The following is a 20177-nucleotide window of genomic DNA, read 5'->3' as shown; positions in this document are numbered from 1 at the left end:
CGTAGTTCACTTTTATTCTGATGTACCTGCCCGCCGGCCAGGCTTCCTCCTTGCGGGGGGGGTGTGTGTGTGTGTGTGTGTGTTAGGGTAGGGGGGATCAGTCGCCCTGAGAGAAGTGTGGTTTTTTTTTTCCCCCCCTTTGGGGAGGATCCACTGCTGTTTGTATAGGCTAAGGACCAGCCTTGAGGGAGGGTGGACCTTCATAGGGCACCACCAGCCCTTGAAGGGAGGGTGGACCTTCCTAGGGCACCACCAGCGTAGACCTTCCTAGGACACCAGTCCTGAAGGGAGAGTGGACCTTCCTAGGGCACCACCAGCCCTGAGAGAGGGTGGACCTTCCTAGGGCACCACCAGCCCTTGAAGGGAGGGTAGACCTTCCTAGGGCACCACCAACCCTTGAAGAGAGGGAGCCCCTCCTCCCAGAGCCCCTCCTCCCAGAGCCCCTCCTCCCAGAGCCCCTCCTCCCAGAGCCCCTCCTCCCAGAGCCCCTCCTCCCAGAGCCCCTCCTCCCAGAGCCCCTCCTCCCAGAGCCCCTCCTCCCAGAGCCCCTCCTCCCAGAGCCCCTCCTCCCAGAGCCCCTCCTCCCAGAGCCCCTCCTCCCAGAGCCCCTCCTCCCAGAGCCCCTCCTCCCAGAGCCCCTCCTCCCAGAGCCCCTCCTCCCAGAGCCCCTCCTCCCAGAGCCCCTCCTCCCAGAGCCCCTCCTCCCAGAGCCCCTCCTCCCAGAGCCCCTCCTCCCAGAGCCCCTCCTCCCAGAGCCCCTCCTCCCAGAGCCCCTCCTCCCAGAGCCCCTCCTCCCAGAGCCCCTCCTCCCAGAGCCCCTCCTCCCAGAGCCCCTCCTCCCAGAGCCCCTCCTCCCAGAGCCCCTCCTCCCAGAGCCCCTCCTCCCAGAGCCCCTCCTCCCAGAGCCCCTCCTCCCAGAGCCCCTCCTCCCAGAGCCCCTCCTCCCAGAGCCCCTCCTCCCAGAGCCCCTCCTCCCAGAGCCCCTCCTCCCAGAGCCCCTCCTCCCAGAGCCCCTCCTCCCAGAGCCCCTCCTCCCAGAGCCCCTCCTCCCAGAGCCCCTCCTCCCAGAGCCCCTCCTCCCAGAGCCCCTCCTCCCAGAGCCCCTCCTCCCAGAGCCCCTCCTCCCAGAGCCCCTCCTCCCAGAGCCCCTCCTCCCAGAGCCCCTCCTCCCAGAGCCCCTCCTCCCAGAGCCCCTCCTCCCAGAGCCCCTCCTCCCAGAGCCCCTCCTCCCAGAGCCCCTCCTCCCAGAGCCCCTCCTCCCAGAGCCCCTCCTCCCAGAGCCCCTCCTCCCAGAGCCCCTCCTCCCAGAGCCCCTCCTCCCAGAGCCCCTCCTCCCAGAGCCCCTCCTCCCAGAGCCCCTCCTCCCAGAGCCCCTCCTCCCAGAGCCCCTCCTCCCAGAGCCCCTCCTCCCAGAGCCCCTCCTCCCAGAGCCCCTCCTCCCAGAGCCCCTCCTCCCAGAGCCCCTCCTCCCAGAGCCCCTCCTCCCAGAGCCCCTCCTCCCAGAGCCCCTCCTCCCAGAGCCCCTCCTCCCAGAGCCCCTCCTCCCAGAGCCCCTCCTCCCAGAGCCCCTCCTCCCAGAGCCCCTCCTCCCAGAGCCCCTCCTCCCAGAGCCCCTCCTCCCAGAGCCCCTCCTCCCAGAGCCCCTCCTCCCAGAGCCCCTCCTCCCAGAGCCCCTCCTCCCAGAGCCCCTCCTCCCAGAGCCCCTCCTCCCAGAGCCCCTCCTCCCAGAGCCCCTCCTCCCAGAGCCCCTCCTCCCAGAGCCCCTCCTCCCAGAGCCCCTCCTCCCAGAGCCCCTCCTCCCAGAGCCCCTCCTCCCAGAGCCCCTCCTCCCAGAGCCCCTCCTCCCAGAGCCCCTCCTCCCAGAGCCCCTCCTCCCAGAGCCCCTCCTCCCAGAGCCCCTCCTCCCAGAGCCCCTCCTCCCAGAGCCCCTCCTCCCAGAGCCCCTCCTCCCAGAGCCCCTCCTCCCAGAGCCCCTCCTCCCAGAGCCCCTCCTCCCAGAGCCCCTCCTCCCAGAGCCCCTCCTCCCAGAGCCCCTCCTCCCAGAGCCCCTCCTCCCAGAGCCCCTCCTCCCAGAGCCCCTCCTCCCAGAGCCCCTCCTCCCAGAGCCCCTCCTCCCAGAGCCCCTCCTCCCAGAGCCCCTCCTCCCAGAGCCCCTCCTCCCAGAGCCCCTCCTCCCAGAGCCCCTCCTCCCAGAGCCCCTCCTCCCAGAGCCCCTCCTCCCAGAGCCCCTCCTCCCAGAGCCCCTCCTCCCAGAGCCCCTCCTCCCAGAGCCCCTCCTCCCAGAGCCCCTCCTCCCAGAGCCCCTCCTCCCAGAGCCCCTCCTCCCAGAGCCCCTCCTCCCAGAGCCCCTCCTCCCAGAGCCCCTCCTCCCAGAGCCCCTCCTCCCAGAGCCCCTCCTCCCAGAGCCCCTCCTCCCAGAGCCCCTCCTCCCAGAGCCCCTCCTCCCAGAGCCCCTCCTCCCAGAGCCCCTCCTCCCAGAGCCCCTCCTCCCAGAGCCCCTCCTCCCAGAGCCCCTCCTCCCAGAGCCCCTCCTCCCAGAGCCCCTCCTCCCAGAGCCCCTCCTCCCAGAGCCCCTCCTCCCAGAGCCCCTCCTCCCAGAGCCCCTCCTCCCAGAGCCCCTCCTCCCAGAGCCCCTCCTCCCAGAGCCCCTCCTCCCAGAGCCCCTCCTCCCAGAGCCCCTCCTCCCAGAGCCCCTCCTCCCAGAGCCCCTCCTCCCAGAGCCCCTCCTCCCAGAGCCCCTCCTCCCAGAGCCCCTCCTCCCAGAGCCCCTCCTCCCAGAGCCCCTCCTCCCAGAGCCCCTCCTCCCAGAGCCCCTCCTCCCAGAGCCCCTCCTCCCAGAGCCCCTCCTCCCAGAGCCCCTCCTCCCAGAGCCCCTCCTCCCAGAGCCCCTCCTCCCAGAGCCCCTCCTCCCAGAGCCCCTCCTCCCAGAGCCCCTCCTCCCAGAGCCCCTCCTCCCAGAGCCCCTCCTCCCAGAGCCCCTCCTCCCAGAGCCCCTCCTCCCAGAGCCCCTCCTCCCAGAGCCCCTCCTCCCAGAGCCCCTCCTCCCAGAGCCCCTCCTCCCAGAGCCCCTCCTCCCAGAGCCCCTCCTCCCAGAGCCCCTCCTCCCAGAGCCCCTCCTCCCAGAGCCCCTCCTCCCAGAGCCCCTCCTCCCAGAGCCCCTCCTCCCAGAGCCCCTCCTCCCAGAGCCCCTCCTCCCAGAGCCCCTCCTCCCAGAGCCCCTCCTCCCAGAGCCCCTCCTCCCAGAGCCCCTCCTCCCAGAGCCCCTCCTCCCAGAGCCCCTCCTCCCAGAGCCCCTCCTCCCAGAGCCCCTCCTCCCAGAGCCCCTCCTCCCAGAGCCCCTCCTCCCAGAGCCCCTCCTCCCAGAGCCCCTCCTCCCAGAGCCCCTCCTCCCAGAGCCCCTCCTCCCAGAGCCCCTCCTCCCAGAGCCCCTCCTCCCAGAGCCCCTCCTCCCAGAGCCCCTCCTCCCAGAGCCCCTCCTCCCAGAGCCCCTCCTCCCAGAGCCCCTCCTCCCAGAGCCCCTCCTCCCAGAGCCCCTCCTCCCAGAGCCCCTCCTCCCAGAGCCCCTCCTCCCAGAGCCCCTCCTCCCAGAGCCCCTCCTCCCAGAGCCCCTCCTCCCAGAGCCCCTCCTCCCAGAGCCCCTCCTCCCAGAGCCCCTCCTCCCAGAGCCCCTCCTCCCAGAGCCCCTCCTCCCAGAGCCCCTCCTCCCAGCGCCCCTCCTCCAAGCGCCCCTCCTCCCAGAGCCCCTCCTCCCAGAGCCCTGGAAGCAAAGAGAGGCACCAATGAAACAGTTTCCCAAAGTTTGGAGGTGTCCTACGTGCACAGAGAGGACCTGGAGAGTATGAAACTGCTGCTCAAGTTTGGCCGCGCCCCCCCCTGCGTAAAGTATGTGACAAGGGGGACTCGAGAATGGATTGAGGAAGCGTATTAAAACCAACCACCAACCCCCTCCCCCTGAGATGGAGACGTAGCTCCTAAAAGTACTTTGGTTTATGGTGTTCCTAGGGTGAGCTAGGGAGGGAGGGTTGGCGTGCAGCGAGGCATTAGATGGGTCTGGGAGTGTCAGTGTGTGTGTGTGTGTGTTGGGAGGAGGAAGTGTCTTCTTGTTCATGAACGAAGGGGCCGCAAAGTTGTGAGGCTCTTGGGCGAGACGATGAGTGTACGTAGCGGGTATGGTGGTGAGTGTACGTGGCCGGGTATGGTGGTGAGTGTACGTGCCGGGTGTGGTGGTGAGTGTACGTGGCCGGGTATGGTGATGAGTGTACGTAGCGGGTATGGTGGTGAGTGTACGTGGCGGGTATGGTGATGTGTGTACGTGGCGAGACGATGAGAGTACGTGGCGGGGGGTAGAGTGATGAGAGCACGTGGCAAGGGTGAGCGTTGTCCGCACGTGGCAGGGAGAGTATTGAGAGCACGTGTTAAAGGGAGTGTTTCATGGCTGGGAGGAGGAAGGTTGTGGATCAGGTATCAACCTTGAGGGCATGGAGTAAGGACACGCTCGGTGGCGTAAGTGGCCTCGGGCGTATGTGAGGGGTGTTTTTCATGGAGTTTGTAAACATGCGCCATAATGAGGGGGGGATATGTTTATGGAACACTTGAGGCGTTTATGGTGCAGCGGCGGAAGGAGGAGGAGGAGGGATGTTGTAGGTTATGGTTGGAGTTGATGACGACACTTGATCGTCTGACGGAATAAGAGGGAGAGGGGGCAAGTGAGGGGAGGGGGGATGTTAGGGATGAGGGGGGAAGGGGGTGTTATAGTGCCATAGATGACGTCAGAGGAATGTTCTGGCTTCGTGGATGGTGTGGTTGGAGTTCAGGGCCTGGTTATAGCTTCGTGGATGGTGTCGGGGGAGAGCCAGGGGTTGTGTTGTGACACCGTGGGAGGCGCTAGGGCTGTGTTATGGCGTCAGGGTACCGTGTTATGCCACTGTGGGAGGCACCGTCCTGCTCAAGTGGTCGTACCGTCATGCTCAAGAGGTCGATGTGAGGGGAGTGGTGGATATCTGGTCTCCTTCATAACCCTACAGTAGCCTTTCATAACCCTACAGTAGCCTGGAGATCACGCTACAGTAGCACTTCATATCCCTACAATAGCCTGGAGATTACCCTACAGTAGCCCTTCATAACCCTACAATAGCCCTTCATAACCCTACAATAGCCTTTCATGACCCTACAGTAGCCTTTCATAACCCTCCAGTAGCCTGGAGATCACCCTACAGTAGCCCTTCATAACTCTACAATAGCCCTTCATAACCCTACAATAGCCCTTCATAACGCTACAATAGCCTTTCATAACCCTACAGTAGCCTGGAGATCACCCTACAATAACCCCCCTTAAACTGACGAGAGAAATACATATATATATACATAGTTCACGTCATTCAATTTGACACATCATTTGCACGGAGGGGCAGTTTACAGAGGGGGGGGGGGGGGGTCGGTAGTGATGTAGGTGGAACCCTCGAGGCAGTTTGTGTGTCAGACACTCGCCCCGTCGGGAAATATTCAGTGCCGTTGTTGCGTTCGCGGGTCGACATGGGTCCGTGTGTTGCACAGACGCTGGGAGAGCGCTCATTAGCGAGCCACCATTACACGTGTCATTATTAGATGGTAATTAGACACAGTTGTGCAAGCCCTTGTTTGCCCCGCCCTCCTTCCTTCTCCCGCCTCCTCCTCCTCCCCCTCCACTAGTCTCTCTCTCTCTCTCTCTCTCTCTCTCTCTCTCTCTCTCTCCCTCTCTCTCTCTCTCTCTCTCTCTCTCTCACTCCAAAGGCAAACAGAAACTTCCCCCTGACGATTCTTTGGTTGGACACGACCCTTGAGCACCGCGGTTGGTACGACACCTGAGCACCGCGGTTGGTCACGACCCTTCAAGTAGATGAAACGACCCTTCACCTTAACGACACGACCCTTGAAGAACGACGAAGCTTGGCATTTGTCTTTGTGAGGTTCATATGTGATTATCCCTCCACAGACAGACAGCTCAAGAAACTCAAAAGAAAATGAAGTGCACTGTTATGTAAAGGGGGTCTCATTTTGATATCCTCATTTGGCGTGTAGATTGGTGGTGATGGTGCGATGATGATGGTGAAGATAGTGATGGTCAGAAGAGACGGGACAGAAGAAAGGGAAAATAGAAAACGACAAAAAGAAATAAGGTGAAAGGAACTAATGAGATGTACAGATGGCGGGGCGGGAGTATCCATCATCGTCTGAAATACATTCAAGAAGAAAATATCAGAAATTCTGATATAATCCTAAAATCTTTTTGATGCTCATTAACGATGACGTGTACTGGTAGATTTTTATCTGAAGTTTAACAACTTTTTTTTTGATATATATTTCGTAAATCTTTAGCCTCAAATTGACTGCATTATATACCTCACTGAGAGGAAATATATATATATATATATATATATATATATATATATATATATATATATATATATATATATATATGTAACTTTAGGGGTACTTTAACGTCTGAGAGAGCTTTCGTATAGGACACTTTACCCTGATCATATTTAACCTTGTATGTCCTGCAGATCTCCGAGGGGAAAATGATATCTTAATAATACCTCGTCTTTGTGTGTGGGGTTTATGCTTCTAAAGTGTATTGTTTAGTCTTGTCATATTTCGTTGTGTATATTACAAACTTGGGGTTGGGTGTGTGAGGGGTGTAGAGAGAGAGAGAGAGAGAGCCATTGTTATCATTCTTCTGTGTATTATGACTCTTGAGAAATTATTTAACTTCGCTGTGCAAAATAACTTTTTGGGGAAGTATTTAAGAAAAGTTCTTGTATCTTGTTAATTAAAGTGTGGATTTACCGCGGCTCTTCATATCCAGGGGCTTGGCCAGCGGTGAGAGAGGCGGGAGACGGTGGGGGCGCACGCACGCTCTGGCCACAGGAACCCATCCCGTCTACTCTCACTTATTATGGGTTCTTGCCTTCGTCGTGAGTGAGACGGCGTTGTGAAGACCGGGTTTTATGGGGTGGTGGGTTGTACCTTAGGGGGGACAGTCGACAGGTTTGTGTGTGTGTGTGTGTGTGTGTGTGTGTGGGTTGATAGGTTAGAAGGTAAGTGGGAGGGGATTGGATGGAAGGCCTGAGTTTATGTGATTAAACTTCACATATTTATCTTTCTGATGTGTGTGAGATGGCGTCTTGGTCTGGTTTTCGTAATGTATGGGCCTTCCGTGACACGTCCTCGAGCCGGCCTTTCATGGGCGAGAGCATGGGTTCGAATCCTGGCTCCGGCAGTCGGTCGGTAAAATGGGTACCACGGTTAGGCTTGGGTATATATATATATATATATATATATATATATATATATATATATACAAGGCTTCAGCTGTCCTTTCCGTTTCAGCTAGTTCAAAAAAAGATACCATTACATTGCTACGTAACTGATGAGGCTGTCTATCTGTAGGTCACGATAGATGACATCCAGTAACCTCTCACTATCTCGTTCAGTACACTAACTGACTGGCAGATGGCACAAACACTACCATCATCTACCTGCCTTTGACCTTGTGAATGAGCCTTCTCTCGGAATCCCTCATCTATATAGATGCTGCAGCCTGTGTGTCATGTGTTATCCCGGGGGTCTGTCCTGAGCTGCTTTCCCTCCTCCCCCAGCCCCTTCAGGTCAAGGAGTATGATACGTAGTCCATGTGGTAGTGTCTGCCTGTCTATGTGTCTGTCTGTCTATGTGTCTGTCTGTCTGTCTTGTCGTCAAAAATGCTTTTTCGCTCCGGTCGTCCGACTCCCTCACCTTTAGGTTTGAGCTGGTAGCGGACTGTCAGCGCGTCCTCCTCGTCCTCACGCACCGTCTCGTTTTAAGCGCTCGTCGTGATCTCCTAAGATGAGGAGACCTTGTGATCTCCTAGGATGAGGAGACCTTGTGATCTCCTAGGATGAGGAGACCTTGTGATCTCCTAGGATGAGGAGACCTTGTGATCTCCTAGGATGAGGAGACCTTGTGATCTCCTAGGATGAGGAGACCTTGTGATCTCCTAGGATGAGGAGACCTTGTGATCTCCTAGGATGAGGAGACCTTGTGATCTCCTAGGATGAGGAGACCTTGTGATCTCCTAGGATGAGGAGACCTCCTCTGGTGTCACGTTTGCGGTTGATCGAGTGAGTATCTCTCCCCCGGGGCAGAGAGAGTCAACCGCCCCTCCCTAGACCGGTTCGAGAAAGGGAGAGACCGAAGGAACGCCGACTCGCACCTCACTCTCACTTGCTTGTGTTTCGAAGTCCATCGTGAGGGTTAATGTACATACGAGGAAGGGGGACGGGATCACAGGTTAGAGAGAATAGAGTAGGGGATATGTGTGTGTGTGTGTGTGTGTGTGTGTGTATGTGTGTGTGTGAGTGTGTAGGTGTGAGCGTTCATAATGTGTGGACTAGAGAGAATAGAAAGGAGTGTGTGTCGGTGTGTGTGTGTGTGAGTGTGTGTTTGTGTATGTGTGTGTGTAGGTGTGTCGGTGTGAGCGATCATAATGTGTGGAGTAGAGAGAATAGAAAGGAGTGTGTGTGTGTGTGTGTGTGTGTGTGTGTGTGTGTGTGTGTGTGTGTGTGTCGGTGTGAGCGTTCATAATGTGTGGACTTCTTCACGTCCTCTGGAAGCCACCGTTGCCTTGAGGGGTTTCCACCCCACATTGCTGAGAAGCGCGAGCGTTCGAACTCCCTTGCTTTCACTGGTGAGACCTCTCCCTTGGCTCAGGTGGTGGTGGTGTGTGAGGGGTGTGTGGGGTGACTGTCTGTCTATAACGACATAGCTTTGGCTCTATAACACGTAGATACCACCTGTTAACTCAAGGGATCACTCAGCGCCACACGCGCCCACCCCCACGTCATTCAGTCAGTCAGTCAGTCAGTCAGTCCAACCCGCTCCTCCTCCCCCCTCAGCCAGACCTGTCGTCCGTTTTTTCTCCCCCCTCCCCCTCACGAATATTTGCCCTCGTGTGCTGGCTATAACTCTCCATTTGATCGCTTGAACGTGATTGCTGGCTGGCGGAGGCAGTAATGAATACGTCAGCATCCACTCTCAATTTTTTTTTTTTTGGGGGGGGAGGATAATGGAAGCTGTCATCTAGCTGTGATGAAACAGTTGTAGCGGCTGTGACCACCCGACCCCCGAGGGGTGATGTCAGGGGTCAAGCGGCCCACACCATCGCCGCCCACCCACCCACCCACCCAACTATCTCCCCAGAGCAAGACCTGCCAGCACCCTCCACCCTCGACACACACACACACACACACACACACACACACACACAACAGCTATCAACTCCTCTCTCTCTCTCTCTCTCTCTCTCTCTCTCTCTCTCTCTCTCGTTTGTTAACTCCAACGAATTGAAAGTCTGTAAGGTCCTTCGACAAAATCCATCCAATGTTTCCCAGTTTCGCGTGTTCTCTAATCTACCCGGGTTCGAGAGAGAGAGAGAGAGAGAGAGAGAGAGAGAGAGAGAGAGAGAGAGAGAGAGAGAGAGAGAGAGTTATTTCCCCCGCATTGTTTCCCCCATCAGGCACCCCTCCCATGCACTCTGGCCTCTCTCTCAAACACTCGCGCCCTTGGGAGTGTGTGTGTGTGTGTGTGTGTGTGTGTGTGTGTGTGTGTGTGTGTGTCTGGAGTAAGGGGTTAGAGACATACACATCCAGGGCGGCGGTACGAACCTCGCCTCCACTCGCCACCCACGGGGCCCCACAGACGCCCTCCTCCCCTCTCATGAAACACCCCGCGCATCACTCTCCCTCGGGCACTCACACCGCCTGGGGGTGTGTGGGGGCGCGGCGGGCGGCTCCGCTCCGGTGTGGACAGAGACCACACCCCCCCTCCTCTGCTCGGACGTGTCACCTCCAGCTGGTGTGATCAGCTCCAGCTAGTGTGATCAGCTCCAGCTGGTGTGACCACCTCCAGCTGGTGTGACCACCTCCAGCTGGTGTGACCAGCTCCTGCGATGGGCTCCTCCTCGAGTGGTCGGGGCGGAGGGTGAACCTCTGACCTCCGCTGACTACTGCCTGTTGTGGTGTGAAAAGATGCCTTTCGAACCAACCCAACACCTCTCTCTCTCTCTCTCTCTCTCTCTCTCTCTCTCTCTCTCTCTCTCCCCCTCCCCCCCCCCCCCCCCCCGCTGGATGGGTGTCATGGTCATACAGTGTGTTAGGGTGACGCCTTAAAGCCCCCCCTTACCCCCTCCCCCCCTTACTAAATGGGCCGGAACCCCCCTGCTCGTCTTCTCCTCTTCCCTCCTCTTGACCCTCTTGGTTGGCCTCCTGGTCGTATATTAATAGGACTTCTGCCCTTAAGGGTCTCAGAGGCGTGCCTTTATGGCCTTCGCCCCTGTGCCTAAGCGTGTACGTGTGTGTGTGTGTGTGTGCGCGTTTCCAGTTATTTTCACTATATATATATATATATATATATATATATATATATATATATATATATATATATATATATATTTATATATATATATATATATATATATATATATATATATATATATATATATATATATATATATATATATACACACACAAGCTTCAGTCCTTGACCCAGTTCTTTCATTATGCATATAAATGACATACGATTTGTTTGACACATAAAAGTATTCCAGGAGTATAGTGTCATACACAAGTGAAGGCATGAGTTATTCTGTTGTTCACGAGGGGATGAAAAGGTTCTTCCTAGGTTTAATGTTAAATGTTTAAATGACCACTTCGTGTTTATACTGTTGTGAATATGTTAGTTTCGTTTGAGTTAATTGTTGAATATACTTGCATGGCTCTATAGGTTTGTTGTTGGCGTAGGATGGAACCATTTGTTGAATGTAGAAGTTAGCCACCGTTATTCTGTTATCAAATATGGAAGGTATTTTAACAGTAGGTCTATTGTTAAGTATGAATGGGAGCATCCGCAGGCATATTATAGCGTGGTCATTGTTAGAGTTTAATTGTTAAATATGTATTGCTGGTTCCACGGGATTTCCGTTGCGTGTGGGTAGAGGTTTCCAAAGGCGTATAGTTCGATTTTGGGTGGGAGCTTCTGTTTTAAGTGTTAGATATCGGATTGTTAGATATGGGCTGAGGGTTCGTTTGGTTTGTTGTTAGATATGTTGTAAGCTTCTTTATATGTTTATTGTTAGATGCAAGTGGAGAAAAGCTTCTCAAAGCTTAGTATCAATATTGAGCGAAAGGTTTCACAGGTTTAGTTAAATCTGGGTGGAGACTTCCCTAGGTTTATTGATGAACTTCGAGTGGCATCTTCCTTAAGTTTGATATTGGTGGAATGTTTTTCATACGATTATGGATTGCCGTGGATGAAACATCCATAGTTTTGTAGGTTAGATGTGGGGTGAGGCCTGGCGTTGGTTTCCTCAAAAACTGACGGGTCCCATCATTGTGTTTGTTGTTAAATATGGGTGGAGGTGTCCGGAGGTTTGTGTTAAAATGGTTGGTGGAGCGTCCGCGGGTTTGTGGTTGGATTTGGGCGATGCCCTCGTTGGTTTGTGGTTGAATGGTGGACGAGGCTTCCGTGTCTTTGTGTTAACCGCGTCAGCTCCACCGGTTCCGTACCACACACACACACACCCACCCACGTGAACAGCGCCACACCCACCCACTGGCATGCCACACGCCATTCTACAGAGAGAGAGAGAGAGAGAGAGAGAGAGAGAGAGAGAAGGGCAACAAGACGCTACCGGACTTGAGAGGTTTGAGTTGCAAGGAGAGCTTAGAATCCTTAAACTTACCCACCGTGAAAGAGAGAAGAGCGAGGGGTGATTTGATTATGCTCTGTTAACTTTTTAAAGAAAAAAAGATTGATGATGCAGACAGTGAATAAAGTGTTTCGAAAAATGTGGGGATATGCCAGCCAGAGGGCGTAACATGAAATCAAGAAAGAAAGAAAGATCTTGGGAAAAAAAAAGATGTAACGAGGAACTTCTGTAGTAAAAGAGTGGTGAACGAATGGATTAAACTGGTAGAGATTGTGGTGAATGTGGACACAGCACATAGAAGTGTAAGGGGGAGGCATGACAAGAGAGGAGAATGCTCAAGAGATTGAGGGGAAAAAACTTCCTCTCCTTACAGTACAGATAGGTTATTACACACACACACACACACACACACACACACAGCTAGCATATATATACTCAACTGCATTCTTGATCTGTGGCCTTCGCCCCACCTGGGAGATGGTGGTGCTGGGGGATTGGAACACTGGCTTCAAGCCTTAACCCACTCCATGTGGCGGCGTAAGGATCTGGAAAGGTGGGCCCAGTCTTGACCTCTTCCTGTTGGTGGTAGTCGGGTTTGGAAGAGTGGCTCTGGTTTTGACCTCTTGTGGCTCCGCTGGGGGGTCTGGAAAAGTGGTTGAAGTCTTGACCACTTCCTGTGGTAATGCTAAGGCCTGGAAGAGTGGCTCCAGCCTTGACTTCCATCTGTTGGTGATTCTGGGGTCTGGAAGAGTGGCTCCAGTCTAGATCTCCTTCTGTTGGTAATGCTGGGGTCTGGAAGAGTGGCTCCAGTCTTGATCTCCTTCTGTTGGTAGTGCTGGGGTCTGGAAGAGTGGTTCCAGTCTTGGTCTCCTTCTGTTGGTAGTGCTGGGGTCTGGAAGAGTGGTTCCAGTCTTGGTCTCCTTCTGTTAGTGGTGCTGGGGTCTGGAAGAGTGGTTCCAGTCTTGGTCTCCTTCTGTTGGTAGTGCTGGGGTCTGGAAGAGTGGTTCCAGTCTTGGTCTCCTTCTGTTAGTGGTGGTGGGGTCTGGTAGAGTGGCTCCAGTCTTGATCTCCTTCTGTTAGTAATGCTGGGGTCTAGAAGAGTGGTTCCAGCCCTGACCTCCTTCTGTTAGTAATGCTGGGGTCTGGAAGAGTGGTTCCAGCCCTGACTTCCTTCTGTTAGTGGTGCTGGGGTCTGGAAGAGTGGTCTCAGGCCTGGTCTCCTCCCGTTGATGGTGCTAGGCCTGGAAGAGTCGTTGCCAGGCTTGATCTCCTCGTGGTGCGTCACAGGAAATTAAGACAAATGTTTCATCCCTGACATTCAAGTATCGTGTAACCAGAATCTCGTACACTGGCTCTGGGAGGTGACCTCCGGCTCAGGGAGGTAAGCCACTGGCTGTAGGAGGTGACCACTGGTTCTAGAAGGTAAAAACTGGCTCTGGTAAGTGAACACTGTCGCTAGGAGGTGATCACTGGCTCTGGGAGGTGGGCCACTGGCTGTGAGAGGTGGGCCACTGGCTGTGGGAGGTGACCACTAGCTCTGAGAGGTGAACACTCTCTGTGGGAGGTGACCACTGGCTCTGAGAGGTGAACACTGGCTGTGGGAGGTGACCTCTGGCTCTGAGAGGTGAACACTGGCTGTGGGAGGTGACCACTGGCTCTGGGAGGTGAACGCTGGATTTGTGAGGAAACCACTGACTCTGGGAGGTGAACGTTTTTTCTGAGAGGTACCCACTGGCTCTGGGAGGTGACCACCCACTCTAGGAGGTGAGCCACTGGCTTTGAGAAGTGACCTCCGCCTCCAGAAAGTAACTGCTACCTCTGAGAGGTGAATGCTGGCTCTAGGAGACGAACCACTGGCCCTGGGATGTGAGACAGCGGCTCTGGGAAATGTCTGATGGCTCTAGAAGGTGAGCCACTGACTCTAGGGAAGTGAGGCAGTGGATCTGTGAAGTGAGGCAGTGGATCTATGAAGCGAGGCAGTGGATCTGTGAAGCGAGGCAGTGGATCTGTGAAGCGAGGCAGTGGATCTATGAAGCGAGGCAGTGGATCTGTGAAGCGAGGCAGTGGATCTGTGAAGTGGTTCTCGGGAGGTGACCACACTAGCACTTGGGGAAGTAGGGGGCGGGTGAGTGAGCCAGTCACTGGCGGTGGGGGGGAAGAGGAGGAGGAGGAGGAGGATCTGCTGCCACCGACTCCAGCGGCTGTGAACGACACACCCGCCGATGTCGCTGTGCTGGTTAATATCTGACCGGGACGACAACTGGTATATTCAGCACATCCGCGCCAGCTGCTGCTGCCTCCGCTGCTCCTGCTCCTCCTCACTCCACACGCACGCTGGTGGCCTGACCCAGCCCACGGTGTGGTGGTGGTGTTGATGGTGTTGTGATGATGATCGGGTTGTTGGTTGTGATTCACGGTCGTGGTTGGTTGTGGTTGTGATTGTGGTTCTCTTATAGGTTGTAGGTTATGGTTGTGGTTTTTCTTTTGTGGTGGTGGTGTTTGCGTGCCTATGCTGGTTGTGAGAAGTGGTGGTGCTGCTCATGTTGTTGGGTTGTGATATATGGCGTTGGTGTGTGTGGGTGGTTCTTGAATGCGATGCTGATGGTGGTTGTGATCGTAGTGGTGATGGTGGCGGGGTGTGTCTCTCTGTTGTTATTTGTACGAGTTGTACTGATTGTGCCCGCCGCCCCCTCCTTCTTCCCCTCATGTACAAGTGCCCCGTGAAGGAGGTAGTGTGTGTGTGTGTGAGTGGGTGGGCGATACTTAGCACAGCTGCAGATAATGCTACACACACACACACACACACTCACACACACACACACACACACACACACACACACACACACACACACACACACACTCTCTCTCTCTCTCTCTCTCTCTCTCTCTCTCTCTCTCTCTCTCTCTCTCTCACTGTGGACGGACGTTCTGCCCATGTACTGTCCATGAGGGCGACGGTCTTCGGGTAGGGGCGGGCGGGTCGTGGTTCATGGCATTCCCTAGGACTTCCCCCCCTCCCCCCCCTCGCCCACTCCCCCGTTGATGTACTCACGTTACCCCGTGGGCAACGAGACTTCCCCCGGGGGGATGCCCCCGTGTGTAAAGGACCGTGGGATGAAGTGTGCCATGCAATTTATGTCGTGGGTGATTCTGTGTGTGGGTGTGAGACAGAAGTAGGTTTGGACGGAGAATGCTTCCCTTCCACCCACCCACCCACTCCATCCCTCCCCGTCTGTCATATGGGAGGGGACATGAATGGATGGGAGGGGGGGGTTGTTTCCCTTGTACCCAGGTTATGGGATGGGACAAGAAAGGTGAGAGGGAGATGGAAGGGGAAAGGGGTGGTTCTCTTGTACCCAGATCATGGGATGGGACAAGAAAGGTGAGAGGGAGATGGAAGGGGAAGGGATGGTTCTCTTGTACCCAGATCATGGGATGGGACAAGAAAGGTGAGAGAGAGATGGAAGGGGAAGGGGTGGTTCTCTTGTACCCAGATCATGGGATGGGACAGGAAGGAGGAGTTCGTGTGTCCTCAGCTCAAGAGAGACGAAAATTTGGATTTGGTATTGATATGGTTAATCACTGTGCTTGTCTGAGTGTTGTGGGTCATCTTATATGGGTGCAGAGCTACACACTCCTCTGTATACACACCCAAGGCAGGTAAGCTCTGAGGTAAACCTAGAGCCAAGACAGGCACACACTGAGGTAAACTTACTCCCAGTACACCAGGTATACACTGAGGTAAACCTACAGCCAAAACAGGCACACCCTGAGGTAAATTTACACCCAATACACCAGGTATACACTGAGGTAAACCTACAGCCAAGACAGGCACACACTGAGGTAAATGTACACCCAGTACACCAGGTATACACTGAGGTAAACCTACAGCTAAGACATGCACACCCTGAGGTAAACTTACACCCAGTACACCAGGTATACACTGAGGTAAGCCTACAGCCAAGACAGGCACACACTGAGGTAAACTTACACCCTGTACACCAGGTATACACTGAGGTAAGCCTACAGCCAAGACAGGCACACACTGAGGTAAACTTACACCCAGTACACCAGGTATACTTTGAGTGACAATTGACATAAAACACCTAAGCACACACAGCTCTGACACCTCCATTCACCCGAGATGGGGGTCTGCATTGATGAACACTTTTACCGAAGACAAGTACACTCACCGGGTGCACATTAAAGTACGTTTTGTACACGTATGAAAACACACACACACACACACACACACACACACACACACACACACACACACACGGTGGTAGAGGGAAGGAGAGTAGACAGTGAACTCAATTGAGGAAAGGGGCGATGGGAGGGAAGGAGGTTGTGGAAGAGGAGGTTGATAAAGGGGAGTGTGTGTGTGTGTGTGTGTGTGTTGGGGGGTGGGGATGTGGCCATGAGTTATTACCGATGAATGATCACCCCAGCAGAGTTATGAGTGAAGTTATGGCACTCTCTCTCTCTCTCTCTCTCTCTCTCTCTCTCTCTCTCTCTCTCTCTCTCTCTCTCTCTTGCCCCTTATGGTGAGGTTATGAGTTGTGTAGAGTTTTCTTTCCGTCCACCTTACAGTGAAGTTATGACTTGTGGAGAGTCTCTTTCCCCCCAGCTTACGGTGAAGTTATGAGTTGTGGAGAGTCCCTTTCCCCCAGCTTACGGTGAAGTTATGAGTTGTGGAGAGTCCCTTTCCCCCAGCTTACGGTGAAGTTATGAGTTGTGGAGAGTCTCTTTCCCCTCACCTTACAGTGAAGTTATGAGTTGTGGAGAGTCTCTTTCCCCTCACCTTACAGTGAAGTTATGAGTTGTGGAGAGTCTCTTTCCCCTCACCTTACAGTGAAGTTATGAGTTGTGGAGAGTCTCTTTCCCCTCACCTTACAGTGAAGTCATGAGTTGTGGAGAGTCTCTTTCCCCTCACCTTACAGTGAAGTTATGAGTTGTGGAGAGTCTCTTTCCCCTCACCTTACAGTGAAGTTATGAGTTGTGGAGAGTCTCTTTCCCCTCACCTTACAGTGAAGTTATGAGTTGTGTAGAGTCTCTCCCACCTTTCAGTGAAGTTAAAAATTGTGGAGAGTCTCCCGCCTTACAGTGAAGTTATGAGTTGTGTAGAGTGTAGATTCTCCACCCATTACGGTGAAGGTAGAGTTATGTACTCTCCTCCCCTAGAAGTGAAGTTATTAGAGTTGTGTAGAGTCTATTCTCCCCCTAGAGTGAAAGTTGGGACTTTCGTAGAGTCTCCACTTAGCGTGAGGTGGGTGAGGCTCATGGAGAGTCCTCCATTTGCACAGTCGAGTTAGAGTTATGTAGAGGGCGCCACATCCCCCCCCCCCTTTACAGTAGAGTTGTGTAGTAGTAATCTCCCCCCTCCCCCCCCCCTCCCCTCCTAGCCCCCAGTAGAGTCACACGTGGGTGTAGCGTGTCGCCGGGCTCGCCTTGGCCTTCCACTCCCCCGTTCCCCCGTCTCTCTCTCTCTCTCTCTCTCTCTCTCTCTCTCTCTCTCTCTCTCTCTCTCTCTCTCTCTCACACACACACACACACACACACACACACACACACACACACACACACACACACACACACAACACGACACTCGCCTTGGCCTCCCCCCCTCTCCCTCGTCTCTCTCTCTCTCTCTCTCTCTCTCTCTCTCTCTCTCTCTCTCTCTCTCTCTCTCTCTCACTCACACACACACACACACACACACACACACACACACACACACACACACACACACACACACACAACGACACTCGCCTTGGCCTCTCCCCCGTCTCTCTCTCTCTCTCTCTCTCTCTCTCTCTCTCTCTCTCTCTCTCTCTCTCTCTCTCACAACTGGGGATAATATAGTACGGTGCAGTTGTGCTTAATTGTCCCGTGTTGTCGCCGTAGGAGTTATGTCTCGGGGCCCTTGAAGGGTGTTTAAGGCCACCTGCTCCTTCATATATACACACTCACCGCCCTACCCTCCTCCCGTGCACCGCGCTCCCTCCCTCCCTCCTCCTCCTCTCTCTCTCTCTCTCTCTCTCTCTCTCTCTCTCTCTCTCTCTCTCTCTCTCTCTCTCTCTCTCCCCCGGAGAGTCCTTTGGCCAAAGGACCTCCTCCCCAAAGAAGGGCGTTAAAGGAGCTAAGAGGATCGCAGAAGGCCAAAGAATGCTGATGTGGAAAGGGATCCCAGAGAATCCTGCCTGAGAACCCCAGAGAATCCTATCATATAACCCCAGAGAATCTTCTAAAAGGACTAGAAAGAGTCCTGTCTACGTAGAAGGATCCCAGAGCATCGCACTATAAAGGACCCCCAGAGAACCTTGCTTAAGGACTCTTCAGGAAATCCTTCTCAAAAGAACACGAGAGAATCATCCTTGAGGAGGAACCTCCCCCCAGAGAGTCCTACTGAATGACCCCTTACAAAAGGACCTCCAGAGATGCTTGTCTATGACTCTGCCAGTCCAGGAGGCATCGCTGCAGGATGGACCAAAGCCCTTGCTTAGGATGCACGGGGATCCTACCCGCCTGAGGCTAAAGGACAAGAAAAATAAGGACGAGGATAGATATTGCCAGGATGTCTCTGTCGCCTCTCCTTCAGCGCAGTCTATCCCGCAGGATTCGAACACCCTGGGTAGAGGACCGAATGAAAACGGTTTGTGGCGTCGAGCGTTGAACGATTCACATGGCCGCGATACACTAGTATGTGGCGGAGGCATACATAGATGGATTAGGTTCCGAGAGAGAGAGAGAGAGAGAGAGAGAGAGAGAGAGAGAGAGAGAGAGAGAGAGAGAGAGAGGACTACTTTTCCTCCGTCGGTCGGTGGGTTGTGGGGTTGTGTTCTGGTTGGGCGAGTTCTCATCTGGTGACACCGAGCGTCAGCAGCGCTTCTTGTGTGTGTGTGTGTGTGTGTGTACACACAAAGGAGAAAGTAGTGAACGAGACTACACGCTACGTCCACCATTGATGCAACTGGTGCTGCTCCTGCTGCTGAGGCTGCTGTTGAAACACACACACACACACACACACACACACACACACACACACACACACACACACGCAGACACACGAGAGAGAGATAGATAGATAGAGAGAGAGAGAGAGAGAGAGAGAGAGAGAGAGAGAGAGAGAGAGAGAGAGAGAGAGAGAGAGTTGGTGTTCTGTCTCAGCGAGATGATGGTATATATATATATATATATATATATATATATATATATATATATATATATATATATATATATATATATGCATGGATAAAGGTGGTGTTGGTGTTATTGTATTACTTATTCTTGATCGCCGTTTCCTGCGTTAGCGAGGTAGCGCCAGGAAACAGACGAAGAAAAGACTCATCCACTCACATATGCATATATACACAAATACGCACATACACGTACATACGTATACATATTTATACATATTCATACTCGTTCGCCTTTATCCATTCCCGTCGCCTCCCCGCTCCACAGGAAACAGCATCCACCCCCCCCCCCCCTTGCGTCAGCGAGGTAGCGCCAGGAAACATACGGAGAAAGGCCACATCCGCTCGCATCCATTCTCTAGCTGTCATGTGTAATGCCCCGAAACCACCGTTCCCTATCCACATCCAGGCCCCATATATATATATATATATATATATATATATATATATATATATATATATATATATATATATATATATATGAGGGTGCTAACGGGCTGCACCTGCAGGAGGCTGCAGCGTGAGCGACACATCACCTGACGAAGATGCATCACTAGGAGTACAGTCTCGCCAAAGAACTTTTCACTTCAGAGAAGTCTACGTTTCCCTGCTGCTACTGAAAGCAGCGCAGCCTTTAGAAAGGTCCTGGGTAACACCAGGACTCTCTAATAGAAGTATATGTCAAGATATATAGCACTGGGTTGGATTAAGTCTTGTAGAATGAGCGGGTGTCGAACCCCAGTCCTCGTGGTTGGCATAGGGTAAGAACGCCGTATTCCCAGCGCTCATGGCATGTAGGTCAGCCCTCACCGTTTCCTTTTCTTGCCTACTTAACCAGATTTTCTAAGTCAAATGCATCATTTTAAGATGCTTTATCTCAACCTTTCTAATTTAAATGGTCGTATATGGAAACGAGAGCTGCTCTGTACTGGTGGGTATAGAGAGAGAGAGAGAGAGCGTTGAAGTATACGCACCGGAAAAATTGTAGGTCCGGGCGAGGGCTGGCAACTGGCGTGTCGTCGGGGGGCGTGGCCAACGGTCGCAGCAGGAGGCAGCGGGTAGCGGAGGCTCGGCCAACGTTCAGTAGCTCATGCGAAAGTGAGCCATCGGGGCGTGGAAGAGAACACACACACACACACACACGTGTTGGCCGCTCGCGTCAAGTCTCACTTGCGTTAGTGCCTCTCTCGCGTAGCCGAGTGCTGTGAACACCATCCTTGATAAGAGGTCTTTTTTAAAGGAGTGATATTGCCAAA

General features: G+C 54.0%; 1 protein-coding gene across 3 annotated transcripts in view; it reads left to right on the top strand.

The window, feature by feature from the left end:
- LOC139746344 (protein amalgam-like) overlaps positions 1–20177 on the top strand; it is a 532453-nt gene that overhangs the window by 89096 nt on the left and 423180 nt on the right. Inside the window, exon 1 of one of the 3 annotated variants that reach the window (XM_071657513.1) lies at positions 19971–20177. This exon is cut by the window's right edge and continues 133 nt beyond it. The exons of 1 other annotated variant lie outside the window; for it this stretch is intronic. The gene's annotated coding sequence lies outside the window, so the exon portion shown is untranslated. Of the gene's footprint in view, positions 1–19970 lie in introns of those variants that run through there. One more of the 3 variants, XM_071657516.1, reaches the window with a different exon arrangement.

The sequence above is a fragment of the Panulirus ornatus genome, chromosome 64, assembly GCF_036320965.1.
Source record: "Panulirus ornatus isolate Po-2019 chromosome 64, ASM3632096v1, whole genome shotgun sequence".
NCBI classification, from domain to species: Eukaryota; Metazoa; Arthropoda; class Malacostraca; order Decapoda; family Palinuridae; genus Panulirus; species Panulirus ornatus.
The sequence above is the reverse complement of the archived record's forward strand: the minus strand, read 5'-3'. Positions and strand labels throughout refer to the sequence as shown.